The sequence below is a fragment of the Corvus hawaiiensis genome, chromosome 26, assembly GCF_020740725.1.
Source record: "Corvus hawaiiensis isolate bCorHaw1 chromosome 26, bCorHaw1.pri.cur, whole genome shotgun sequence".
Taxonomy (NCBI): Eukaryota; Metazoa; Chordata; class Aves; order Passeriformes; family Corvidae; genus Corvus; species Corvus hawaiiensis.
The window spans coordinates 45,944,051-45,957,730 of record NC_063238.1 but is presented as its reverse complement, the minus strand read 5'-3'; the positions used below and the strand labels follow the sequence as shown (position 1 = coordinate 45,957,730).

At 49.7% G+C, this 13,680-nt stretch overlaps 1 protein-coding gene across 2 annotated transcripts in view; it reads right to left on the bottom strand.

Annotated features, from left to right (window-relative positions):
• The window catches only part of FAM83H (family with sequence similarity 83 member H), a 26,064-nt gene extending 12,384 nt beyond the window's left edge, over window positions 1-13,680 (bottom strand). Inside the window, exons 1-2 of one of the 2 annotated variants that reach the window (XM_048286505.1) lie at window positions 12,534-13,680; window positions 11,317-11,843 (exon numbers count right to left, since the gene is read on the bottom strand). The gene's annotated coding sequence lies outside the window, so the exon portion shown is untranslated. Of the gene's footprint in view, window positions 1-7,151; window positions 7,366-11,316; window positions 11,844-12,533 lie in introns of those variants that run through there. The other variant, XM_048286504.1, reaches the window with a different exon arrangement.

Below are 13,680 nucleotides of genomic sequence, written 5' to 3'. Positions count from 1 at the left end.
CTGCCTATATGACCTGGGAAAAAAAATCCAGCAACTGTTTTAAGCTGGATTTTTTTGAGCAGCACACACTGATACAGGACCTGAGACATTCTTCAGACCACTGAGCACACTGGCAACATCCCCACTGATCTTGCAGCCAAGGTCCTGGTGCTTTGAGGAAAGAAAAATTCCAGAAAGTAAATTAGGCAGCAAGGGGGGAAATCTCCTTCTTCCCATTGCCAAGCCCTTAGGTCTTGGGAAAGTCACTATAAATAAAGTGCAAACAAACCATAGCCAGGGCAGCAATTGAGGTGTTCACACAGAGGCACTCCATGTCACTTGGGATGCCCGAAGGTACCTGGCCTGGCCTCCAGCAGCTGCTGAGGAGGCTGTGAGTCTCTGCAGGGCTGGTGTCACACCTGCTGTACCTTAGATGCCCAAAGGCACCTCGACTGGCCCAAAACCCCCAAGTTTCAGAACCAGGATTACTCCTCAAGGGTCAGTGACCAAATGTGTATGTATAATGTGCCTATCTGCACCCCCTTACAGGTGATGGAAAATAAGTGAATTATATCCAAGAAATATGGGATAGGATTCATCTTCTAACAGACATGCTCATGTTTGGCCAAATATTCTCTTAATTTTTTTCCCAGACATTAACAAATCAGCCTGCTAAAGCCTCAGTGCTCAGAATTGTTTTAACTCTGAGATTCCCCCTTACCCTGTCACACAATCCGTCCTACCAAGATCCTGCCTAGAACTGTCAATGCTTTATACTGGAATTTACCTAGAGGACGGGAGGCAACTTTGACAGGAGGATGAAATCAGATATTGAGGACACACTCTTCCCTGTGAGGGTGGTGTGGCCCTGGCACAGGTTGCCCAGAGAAGCTGTGGCTGCCCCATCCCTGGCACTGTTCAAAGCCAGGCTGGATGGGGCTTGGAGCAACCTGGTCCAGTAGAAGGTGTCCATGTGGCAGGGAGGTGGAACTGGATGAGGCGTAAGGTCCCTTCCAACCCAAAACATTCCATGATTCCTTCCCAATATCCCATCTAAATCCTGCCCTTTGGCAGTGGGAAGCCATTCCCTCTTGTCCTGTCACTCCAGGCCCTTGTCCAAAGTCCCCCTCCAGCTCTCCTGGAGCCCCTTCTGGCACTGGAAGGGGCTCTAAGGTGTCCCCAGAGCCTTCTCTTCTCCAGGCTGAACATCCCCAGCTGTCCCAGCCTGTTTCCAGAGCAGCAGGGTTCCAGCCCTGTGTGTCACAGTGTCACTTTTTCACATATTCTAGAAGTCTGTTACCATTATTTGGCATTTCATGCACTTCTCCGCTATCCTAAGCGATCATTCCATGAAATTATGTCCATAAATTTAGAAGTATCACCATTCATGATCAGAACCTTCAGAACCAAACCGGCAAACTTTAGTTCCTCCCCAATAAATCCTTCTCCTAATACAATGGCTGGGACAAGGATGAGCACAGACAGGTACACAGAATGGTGTGGAAAAAACCACAGAATCTCCTGAGTTGGAAGGGACACACAAGGATCATCAAGTCAAACTCCTGGTCCTGCACAGGAAGCCCCAAGAATCCCACAGAAAGAAGGTGGTATGATTTCTGTTGCCACTCTCCCTCGCGTGCTAATCTGGGCTGGTGGTTGGGTTTTGCAGGAGGAAGCTGCAGGAGAACAGAAGGCAGCTCTGTGGCTGTTTGCAGTAACTCCTCCCATGCTCGGGGGCAGTGGATAAAGGAGAGCACGAAGCAGCTTGTCAGAAAGTTAACAAGTGGTAGATGAAGGCCGATAGAATGGGCTGATGAGAAGCAGGATTCAGTTCTCCTCCACCCGTCTGCCTGGGCTGTGCCAAAGACACTGCACTGTCTGCTGCTGCTGCTGCGCCAGTGCACAGGGAGTCCTAAAGGAGTCACTCCCCTCCTTGGCCAAAAAAACATCAGGAGAGGAACAGGTGGAAAGGAAGGAGCATGCAGGTCTCAGCCATCCCTGTGCTATGATCAAGGGGGGGGGGTGAGGAGGGAGTCTCCAAGGGAATTTCCCTTTGGCTTGGCCTGAGATCTGCCTCTGTTCCCACTGGTATAAACGGAAGTGGACTTTACTGGCTGTGATACCTGTCACACACATTCAGTTTTGTGATTCCCAGAAGCTGTCAGACCCCCTTAATAAAGGGAAAAGTCAGATGTGATCACAGCCTGCAGATTCCTCCACACAGAAAAACATTCAACCATATGGAATATTTAATGTAAGGAAAAGTGGCTGACAGATAAAGCTGGGGGTAAAAACTGTCCCTTTACCTCTGGATTCACTGTAAGAGCAGAAACTGGGAAAAGCACGAACCTGTTGACTTGGGCAGCAGTTGGTGTCTGCCCGTATTATGTTCCATTTCAATAGACTTTTACAGTTTTTTTCCTAACAGAGCAGCAGGAAATCACAGTTTCAGCCATGCTGTGATCACCACATAGCCCTACAGATTAAAATACATAAATGAAAGGACCTGCTTTTCTCCAGAGTCTTTGTGCCAGGTGTGAATCAAGGGCACTGGACTGTGTTTGCCCAGTCTAAGCAAAAGGGAACCGGCTCAGTGTTACCTTTCTCTCTCATCTGCTGTGCCTGGTGCCAGCCCCACTGATGCCTCAGCACCTGGGGCTGGCTCCATCTGCCTCCCTGGTGCTGACTCCAGTGCTTGTTGTTACGTGTTCTGCCTGCACAGCCAGTTCCCAAGCTGCCTCGCTCAGGTGATCCCTTCTCTGGCTGGACCTGCTCCGCTGCTTTGGGACACTCCCAGGAGCTGAGGCTGCCGAAGGCCTGTAGGCACCGAGGAAGAAACTACCTGGGAGGAAGCAGGGCTGGATCCCTGAGTCTGGAAAGGGCTGGGAAGACCTGGTCTGTTCCCCAGACCCCTTATGTGCAAGTACAGGCACAAGTTCCTGGGCTTAACCACCCCATCTTTTCACTGCCCTGGATACCACCAAGAAAGGAAAGGCAGCACAGACTATTCTTTAGCCCACACTCAGCACAGCCAGCCACAACCCCTCTGTGCTATCAACACCTGAAGGACTTCCAAACCATGGGCAAGGAACGAATCAAAGCAGGTCTGATCCCTGTGTCGGACCCCACCTGGCCCGTACACTACATTCAATGGTATCACTGACATCTCTTAGGGTGAGCTGTGAAAAAAATTAATGTTTCCAAAATGTCTCAATACATGAATTTTACAAATCAATTATTTAAAAGAAAATATTTGCCCTAAAAAAAAAAATAGGAAAGATCCTATGCAAACAGACTGCTGATGTTCTGGGAGGGTTGGGTTTAGGAGAGGACAGCAATGCCTGAGGGAAAATGACTGGAGCAGACATAGTGACAATGAGACATGGAAAGTGTTAGTTTGCTCTCAAGAAAATGTTGTACTTGGTAAATGATCTGGGAAGGGACCTGTCTCCTGGAATATGGTTTAAGGTGTGGGGCTTTTAATTCTGCAGTGTGTGATGGAAGGACAAGCCAGTGCCTTCTGATCTTGCTGCAGAGGAAGAACCTGTATGAACAGCAGGACATGCTTGTCCTCTCCAGAAGCCGCTCCTGCATGTGCTCATTTTCCATCCTACGGGTTGGACTTCTCCCGAAAAGGATCTCTCTGGTTAAGGCCTCTTACTTGCCAGTCTCACAGTGGTGCAGCATATGTAGTTTTGAAGTGTAGCCCAGAATTTCCTACTTTGGCCAGAACACGTGGCCATGGAATCGTACAGGAGCTGGGGCCAAGAGGAAGCTGCACAGAGAAGCTGTGACTGCCCCAGCCCTGGTAGTGGCCAAGGCGTTGGATGGGGCTTGGAGCAACCTGGTCTAGTGGAAGGTGTCCCTGCCCATGGCAGGGGGTGGGACGAAATGGTCTTGAAGGTCCCTTCCAACCCAAACCATTCCGTGACTGTGTGATAATGGATGCTGGACACCTTCCCATGAACTGCTCTGCTCACCACGCACAGCTCAGGCACATTCCTCACACCAGGACAGTGAAATGTGGGCAATAACCTGGATTAGACTCTTTTTTAGCAATGACTGCCTCTGCCAAGTCCTAATTATTTTTTTTTTCTCTTTCCATTCTCCTCTCTGCATTTCCTGCTGAGTCTTACCATGTTCTCCTTCTCAATGTCCTCTTCAGGCAGTAGGCTCAAAGTCTGCGTTACTGTCAAAATTTCTGGCTGGAATTTGTTATTCCTGTTACAGTACCATATAATGCCCCTAGACCTTCTCCTTTGGTCATCTGACCAGCTGATCACTCCATGTTAATCATCTGAGTGAATGTCACCCCATTTTTTAGTCTGGATGGTCTTACATAGATCTCAGTCATCATGAAAAAAAAGACAATATGTCTGCCTGCTGCAGTCTGGGAGTTTCACTTCAGAAGTTTTGGCCATTAGATGAGAACTTGCTTCAATTAATCAATTATTCACTGAGCTTCCGGAGATCACAGCTGCGCTTCCCATGTTCATACCTCTGGCAGCTGACCCTGCTAAGTGGCTCCATGAACTCTTTCTGTGTCTCAGGTGAATAGTGAAAGCCCTGAACACTATAGGCTTGTAGTCGAGTGGAACTGGGAGCCTGGTCTGCACCTCTAACACCCACTGGACTCTCACTCATCTCTGCTTACTAGGGCAAGGGATCCCAGAGAACATTCTTTGCTGGAGAATCAGGAAAGTGGCCAGACATTCAGAATATCCAGGGGATCTTTCTGCAGGCCAGAGGAAGGGAAAAGTGGCAGAAGAATTACATGTTGTAATTTTCTTTGTGAAGTGGTTACTGAGACACCTGTCAACGTGTCCCAGAGTGGCAGCATGTGAACATGTCAGCCTTAACTGTCCCGTGCAACAAGGGTACAGAACAGACAGGGAAATCTGAGCTGTGGGGAGTCACCAGCACAAAACCTGATGTTTACAGCAGCTGGAAATGAAATGTCATCCTGCATGCAAAAGGTGTCTCTTAGAGAGCAGATTATCTGAATAATCATGCAACCCTTTGGGTTGGAAAAGCCCTCTGAGACCCTCGAGTCCAACTGCTCTCCCAGCACTGCCAAGGCCACCACTAACCCATATCCCCAAGTGCCACAACAACAAAAGCAATGCTCATGCCACATTCACTGTCCTTCAGCCAATCTCTTTCCCTGGGTTTTTATTCAAAAGGTAGCAAGTATAAGGAAGTCTAAAACAGAGAACTTAAAAAAAAAGGACAGTGTAAGGTCTAATTTGGAGAAGGAGAACCACGTGCTGCCCTTGACTTTTACTTCACACACACAGATTTTAGAAATGCACTCATCAATCTCCTCTTACTCATTAAGACTACAAAAATCCAGCATATGGGGCCTGATAAGCAGTCCAGATGTGTCTCATGTAACTGTAAAATGCAAATAATTCCAATCCTGCAGGGTTTGGAGGTGAATTTCAATTGCCTGGAAAGTTGTGATTGCCAGAAAAATTATGTCTAGAACATGCGTGAATCTGTCCTGAGCCACGACCCTGCTCTGGCACAAGCACACAGACATTTCCGCATTTATAGTATCTCAGAATCAGAGACCGGTTTGAGTTGGAAAGAACCTTCAAACCCATCTTGTTTCACCCCTCTGCTGTGGGAAGGGACATCTTCCAATAGACCAGGTTGCTCCTAGCCCCATCCAGCCTGGCTTTGAACCTTCCAGAGATGGGGGAACAACAACTTTTTCCTTTAGCATGCAATTTCCCCTAAACCGTAAAAAGAGCAAGACTTTTTTTTTCTCCCTCAGAATACTCCTATTGCCAGGTCACAGCAAATCCAACTCTCTTTTTACCCCTAAAATGCAACTGTAAAGCCCCTCAGGTAAATGGGAGTGAGACCAAAATGAAAACAACTTTCTCTCCCTAAACTGCAGCTCCCATGTGTCCATCTACCGGGGTTGGGACACACTGTGCTCTCCTGCCTCTTGATCCAGGGAGAGCCTATGCATAGGGAACTGGAAACTGGTGCTTGGTACTGCTGTCACTGTCACTGCTCTGGTTTGGGGTAGTTTGCTGTTACTGACCTAGTTTTGGCCTCTCTTGCAGCTGAGCTTATTGCAGCTTCCACAAATTAGATGTTTTCAGCAGCAGAAGGATGTGACCAGTACTTCTGTTCCTTCACAGGTGCCTCTTCCCTTTCTAACTGTTCTAGGAGATGGAGAACCCAATCCTCAGGCCAGGCAAGATCCATAATTGACCCCTATTGACCTCGGGCAATTTTGAGAGAGCAACACGGAACCATCCCCTTCCTCTCCTCACACACAAATCCTGAGGTGTGTCAGGCTCACACCTATGGAAAACTCAGCGAGTACCAGCACGTGTGCCTGTGCACGCCTGTCCACACACATCTGTCCATGCTCCTGCCTGTACGTGCATGACTGTGTCAGGGCTCGCGGGCCGTGTCAGCACTCGGCTGCACACCCAATCCATGTGAGTGGAATGCAGGGGCCTCGGGAGCTGCTTCCCAGCTCCTTGCCCACCGCAGACCTCGGCCCTCACAGCACATCTGGGGTGACATCCCCTCTGTCCCAACCTCCTGACCACACATCCCTACTGCATTCCTGATCCAAAGAGGAGGCCAGCTTGGGCTCTGTTATGGGGAGCTCAGTCAGGCTGCAAGACTCTTCCCAAAGAATGAGGCTGACTTTCGGAATATCTGCTCCTTAGGGATTTCTCAAAGGGGACGGGACATAATTGTGTGAAGTGTTTGATAAGCAGTTTTGATCTAAGGACAGAAAGGTCCCTTCCCTTGCCATCCCCGACACATAGCTGGGACATTCCAGGTCCCTTCCCTCACCTCTCCAATCCCTGCTGCCAGAACTGGGACATTCTGGATCCCCTCCCTCATCATCCCCAATCCCTGCTGCCAGTGCTGGGACATTCTGGATCCCCCCTTGCCTCTCCCATCTCCTCTTGTCTCTCTCCCTTCTCCCCATCATGGTGTGACTGGAACCTCCTGCCACTGGAGCCTTCCCGCATAGAAGCAGCAATCTCCTGCCCGTGGACTGCCTGCAGAATTCCCTGTCCCAGACGCCAGGTGCTCAGCCCTGTGCAGAGGAGCAAGACAGGCCCTCCCCAGCCCTTGCCCTCCACCTCACGCAGCCATGCAGGTACCCCAGGAGGTATCTGCCCTTCTCCTACCTTCCCAGGAAGACGGGCAGGTGGTGGGTCACTCTCTGGCTCAGGCGGCCATGCAGGTACCCACGAGATCCCCGCCCTTCTCTACCTTCCCAGGTGAGCTGGGGCAGGTGGTGGGTCACTCTCTGCTCACTTGGACGTGCCTGCAACCTGATTCACCTGGGAGCCAGGCGAGCGAGGCTCCACCCAGGGCAGAGCGGGGGTGAGTAAGAGCGAGAGAAAGGCAAACTCCGGAGAGCTGTTCCCTCCCCAGGCGTGCAGGGAGCCAGAGATAAGGGCTGCGCATTCCTGAGCCGCCGGAGGCCTCTCCCTTCCCGTCTGCCCCGAGCCTGTCAGACCAGCTCGGGACTGGGAGCGGGGCAGGGCAGGGCCCCAGCCCCTGTCCCTGTCCCGTCCCGGCCCTTGACATGGACCCCCACCACAGTCCTGGGCACAGACCTTGGTCCCCAGCCCCGGGGAGGGCCCCTGGGCGCTAGCCCTAGCTCGGTCGTAGCCCTGGGCTCCCAGGAAGGGGAATCTGGGCTCCTCGGGCACTTATCATAGTCTGGGTCTGTTGGGGGCAGACGAGCAGTAGCTCCTGGGCAATGGCACCGTGGCAACAGGAGGGGCTGGGGACAGCGCTTTCTGCCCTGCGGAGGGACTGTGCCCCCCGCGCCCCTGGGAGTTCCGTGACAGGGGGTCTGAGGCCTATACCCGTGGCCTCCTATCTACCCCGACCACTGTCCCCGCTCCCGGAGCCGGGGCCCCGCGGGCAGGGAAGGGTTAAGCGAGATTCCCCGCAGCCCCGGGCGTGGCAGCGCCTGTTCCACCTTTCATGTCCCGGCTCGTCCCGCCCGGCAGCTGCCGCCGCTGCGAGGGCCGGGCCGGCGCTGACTCAGGCGGGGGTGGGGGAGGCGCCACGTCAGGGAGGCGGGAGGGAGCGAGCGCCGGGGCTGAAGGGTCCCGGGGTGTGCGAGGGCTGAGCCTGCTGTGCTGGGCACTGCTGAGGTACCTCCGGTCCGGGAGGCAGCTTTGGGCTCTTCACGAAGAGAAGGGTACTGAGAGGCTAGAGCGTGTCCAGAGAGAGGAACAGAGCTGAGGAAGAGTCTGGAGCACCAGGAGCGGCTGAGGGAGTTGGGGGGCTCAGCCTGGAGAAAAGTGGGTTCAGGAGGGACCTTCTTGCTCTCTACAACTCCATAACAGGAGGGTAGAGCCAGGTGGGGGTCAGGTTCTGCTCCCAGGTAATAAATGACAGGACGAGAGGTCATGGACTGAAGCTGCACCAGAAGAGGTTTAGATGGGATATTTGGAAGACTCCTCCTGAAAAGGGCTGTCCAGCCCTGGCGCAGCTGCCCAGGGCAGTGGTGGAGTCCCCATCCCTGGGGAGATTTAACAGTGGTGTGAATGTGGCACTTGAGGATGTGGGTTAGTGGTGGTCTTGGCAGTGCTGGGGGAGCGGTTGGACTCTGATCATTGAATCATGGAGCAGTTTGGGTTGGAAGGGATCTTAAACCTCATCCAGTTCCACCTCCCTGCCATGGACACCTTCCAGTGGACCAGGTTGCTCCAAGCCCCATCCAGCCTGGCCTTGAACACTGCTAGGGATGGGGCAGCCACAGCTTCTCTGGGCAACCTGTGCCAGGGCCTCCCCACCCTCACAGGGAAGAATTTCTTCCCAACATCCCAACTAAACTCACCCTCTGGCAGTGGGAAGCCATTCCCTGCTGTCCTGTCACTCCAGGCCCTCATCTAAAGTCCAGATCTCTTGGAGCCCCTTCAGGCACTGGAATCGACGTAACGATTCATCAGCTGCTTGGCTTCTCTTCCTGTGGACAGAGCACTTCTGCTCTCTAATGGAATGCAGTGTTATCTTTGATTGTTTACATTTTTGACATAATACCTTTTCTGTCATCAGTAAACTGCAAAGGATCTGTTTTGAGGCCCCAAAAATGATGACATTGCTGGTAGTGTCATGGTTATGATATGGCTGTTTAAGGCAGGATTTATCAGACTGAACACTGGTGACTACTACAGAGGTGGCTGCATCAGCACCAGCCATCCCATGCTCATCCCATAGATCTTGGAATGGTGTTGCTATGTACATGGGGGCAATTCAGACCTTCCAGACCAAAAAGATTAACTGTAGCTGAACCCCACTGGATACAAGAGCTAAACCATCTAGCTGATATCTCAGATATAAATTTAGATTGGCTAAGTAGTGCTCCTGGTCTGAAGCTGTGATTCAGAATGAGCTGAACCAATCCTGCCTGTAAGGAAAGCCAGTTTCAGTAGGAGTTAGGGGCTTTTCCCTGTATGATACTGAAATATGAATTGATGAAATCCCTCAAAGTCAGGTCTAAACTGTTTCATTAGTTTTTCTACAAAGTTTCGGTGTGTGGCTTTACAAACCTTTTATTCCTTTAAATAATGATGACTTGTAGTAAGAGTCTAGAATGAACTGTAAAGGAACTTAAAATCTATGTGAACTTTGGCTTTTAGATTCTATCAGCCAGCAAGGACCTGTGTGAGTTATTCTGAGATGTTATTACTTGAGGGAAATCCCAGTGAAAACACATTGGCCTTCACAGAGTTTGTGGTCAGAACTACCCCCTACACTCTTGTTTCAGCCTTTATCTCACACCAATTTAATCTACTTCATTAAGTCTCATAACCTGTATTTGACTAAAGTGCTTCTCAGTAATTTAAATACAATTATCACCTTTCAGTCTTCTTGTTATTAAACAGAAAACACTTAAAACCTCTCATTTTCTCTTTTCCCCATTACTTAAATGGTATCTGTGGACCTTTTCTGTTCCAGCTTTTCAAAACTAGCTTTCAAATCTGATTATTGAACAGGATGCTTTTACCTTCAGTTTCACTATATGCTTTTACCTTCAGTTTCACTATTGCTGTATACACAAATACATCGCCAACATTTTATTAGGGTTTTATTAGGGTTTGACTTCTCCTGAGCCACTTTCTGTTGCACTCCTGAGTGAATATTATCTGGAATTGCTGATTTTAAAGCCTTTCCTAATGGAATAAAAAGGCCTGCACCCTTCCACTTGGGAATTAGTAATAACGTTTTGCTGCTTTTCCATTTTGAATGTTGGCTGTGTTTATTTTCTTGTATTATTTCCAAGATAATACTGGTTACTTTAGAGCTTCTTCTTTCATTGTAAATGCAATGTACATGTGTAAGTGGTGTTTGTTTGGTTTTCATGAATTACACTGTATGTTTGCATTGTTACACTAGATTAGTGCAGTAATCTGGGTAATTACTGTTTGTCACCAGTGTCTTACTCGGCTCCTTCTGCCAACGGCCCGCAAACAAGGGACACTCGTGTCCCAGATTGATGATGTCTGGATTAATGACATGGGGTAAAACAAAGAGTGTGAAATGAGTGTGAGACCTAATTTCAGATTGTGGCAGCTGCTTCTGCTGTGTCTGCAACTCTTGGAGCCAGCAGAGCATGACAGTGAACCCCCCGAACAGGTGGGCAGCAGCAAGGAGAGCTTTGCTGCACTATTCTCCCCAGGAACCAACACAGCCTACATGTGCTGGCCAGGTCACACTGGGGTACTGCTCTAGCCCTCAGTTATGGCAGTAGCCTGAACAGGAGCACTGCAAGGGGTCTCAGCAGTGATCAGGAGGGGATTGCACAAATTTGTGTCCTCAAGTGCCACAGAACTGAAAACACATGGGGATATGGCACTTGAGCACATGGTTTAGTGGTGAACATAGTGGTGGGACTGGGCTGGTGGTTGGTCTTGATGATCTTACAGGTCTTTTATGACCTTAATGATTCTGTGATTCCATTACTATAAAATTGAAATAATGGAAATCTGACCTGATGGGAGCTTGCCTTCTGGTAGGTTTAGATGGGATACTGGGAGGAAGTTCTCCCCTGTGAGGGTGGTGAGGTCCTGACACAGGTTGTCCAGAGAATCTGTGGCTGCCCTATCCCTAGAATGTCCAAGGCCAGACTGGACGGGGCTTGGAGCAACCTGGGATAGTGGAAGGCATCCCTGCCCATGGCAGGGGGTGGGACTGGATGGGCTTTGAGGTCCTTTCCCACTTAAAACATTCCATGATTCTGTGATTACCACACTTGGCCCCTGGCTCCATCCACCAAGGAGCCAGTGGCCCACTGTCATCACTGTCAGAATGCAAGGAACAGACACATACCTGCCCCAAGGGCGCCACAAACAGAGACAAGGTAATCTGGAAAACAGGAACTCGTTCTTGGAGTCGCTTCCTTAGCAGTGCAGATCCATGGGCTCTTTGATAATGGAGAAGGAGTTGAATCTTCCCCTTGACTCCACACTGGTGACTCATCCCAGCTGTCACTCTGGGTTTGATCTGTTCAGGCTCTGCATTTGTACGTATCAGATTATCTGGGTTAAGTGCAGCTTTGCTTTCGCCCTTTACCTGTCTGCTCTGAAGCTGTTAAACATGATCTGCCTGTTTTTATGCCAGCTCAGTATCAAGGAGTCCCAGGCACAGACTGGCACTGAGCTGATTTTTTCTGCAGTGACCACAGGCTCGGTCACTCAACTCACAAGTCCCTAATCCAATTCCCATCCCCTGCTGTGCTGACAGAATAGGAAGAGTGTCTTCGGTGATTGCACGAGTCATTTCCCTCTAGTTCTTCACAGTAACTTTTTATTGTAAAGAACTGTGGAGAAATCTCACATTATTCTAACAAGCAGAACCTGTTGGGGAAGATGAAACAGGAAAGCCTTGGAAATATGATTGCCTGACAAAAGATTTTGGGAATATGAAAACTACAGGCAACATCGAAATGAAAGCCACTTTTGAAATACCAGGTCTTAGTTACTGAACAACTAGAAAACAATGGTATGGCCACTGAAGTAATCCCCTCTTGATGGAACAATACCCTCTGCTTGCAAACAGGTCCAAGGGTCAGAGCAGACCCTACTAGCTCAGCAGAAGGGGTCCAAAGAGTAGTTTTTAGAAGTTAAGATGTAACACTCTATGGTAATATAAGAACTCTTATAGGCTGTATGTAAATGCTATAGGATTTGTATCTTGTATTAGATTGGTTAGTGACAATTAGAATATTCAGTACAGAAGATGATTTATTGTATTGTAACCAGGACTTCAGACATTCTCTCTCTTCTATTCATTCTCTCTCTTCCACTTCTACTCTTGCTCTTACTCTTGCTCTTACACTCTCTCTCTCACCTGTTTACTCTCTTGCTCTCTTGGGCCTGCTCAGAGCTGAGTCTACCAGCTCTGAGCAGTGCCCCAATACCCACGCCTTTTACAATAAACCGACTGTGTCCCAAGACCTGCCTATAGAGATCTCTCGTCTCCATCCGTCACCGTCTACGTCCGGCCGTCCCGACTGGACCCTCAGAACCCCCTTAACCTACAAGAACCGACATCTGAATGGAACTCTGGGAGTGGGAACAGGAATGTGGTCTTGCACAGTTTCACTGTTAGAAGTTGTTTGCTTTTTTAAGGAAAGCTGCCTTCAATTAATGGGGCTGATGGGGAATAGTCTGCGAAGAATCAATGTTACATTTATACAGCAGCACTGTTTGGGTACCAGGGCATGAAGGTGTTGTGAAGGTTTGCTGGTTTTTTTCTTTACCAGTGTTCAGCCCTGATGGTCATCCTTTCCTTCTGGGGAAAAACCCAGGAGTGACCTAAGGAAGGAAGGTCCCTGGGATCAGGTCACCTGGCCTTAACCTCTGACCACATCGGAGACTCCCCAGTGCAGACAGGGGGGATTCAGAACATACAGTATGACCTGATTAAGAGAAAATCCAGACCTGCTTGGCTGGGCCAGTAACGCTCCCCCACAGGAACAAGGATATCCAGAGCCAGACCTCATCCCTCCACTGGCAGTGTCTCTATCAGTAGTCACAGGAGTCACATTTTAATTTCTAGTCCAGACTCGTCGCAGTCTGTAACTTCCTTATGAGGGGACAAGGTGCAGACACTGACCTCTTCTCTGTGGTCACCAGTGACAAGATCCAAGGGAATGGCCTGAAGTTGTGTCAGGGGAGGGTTAAGTTGGATAGTAGAAAAAGGTTCTTCACCCAGAGGGTGGTTGGGCACTTGAACAGGCTCCCCACGGCAGTGGTTACAGCACCAAGCCTGACAGAGTTCAAGAAGTGTTTGGACAATACTCTTTGGCACATGGTGTGAGTCTTGGGGATGGTGCTGGGCAGTGTCAGGAGTTGGACTCGATGATCCTTACTCTGTCATTCTGCGATTCACACAAACTAGTACTGTAGCGTGTAGAGAAGGCAAACGAGATTTTGCAGTCAGGTGCACTGTGTGTCTCCTCTGTCCGCCCTGAAGAGAAACAGCATCACTGCACAGCGGGTCCTGATTTAGAATGTTGGTTTAAGGTTATTAAATAGATGAGAATTCAACACAACTGCAGGTTAATGGTTTCTGCAGGCAAAGAACTGCACCTTTGTACTGGTGGTGCGCAGCAGGGGCCCTGAGCCGGTCCCGGAGCTCCTGGGAGCCGTTTGAATCTGCCCGCTCCAGGACTGTGCTCCCGCGATCCGC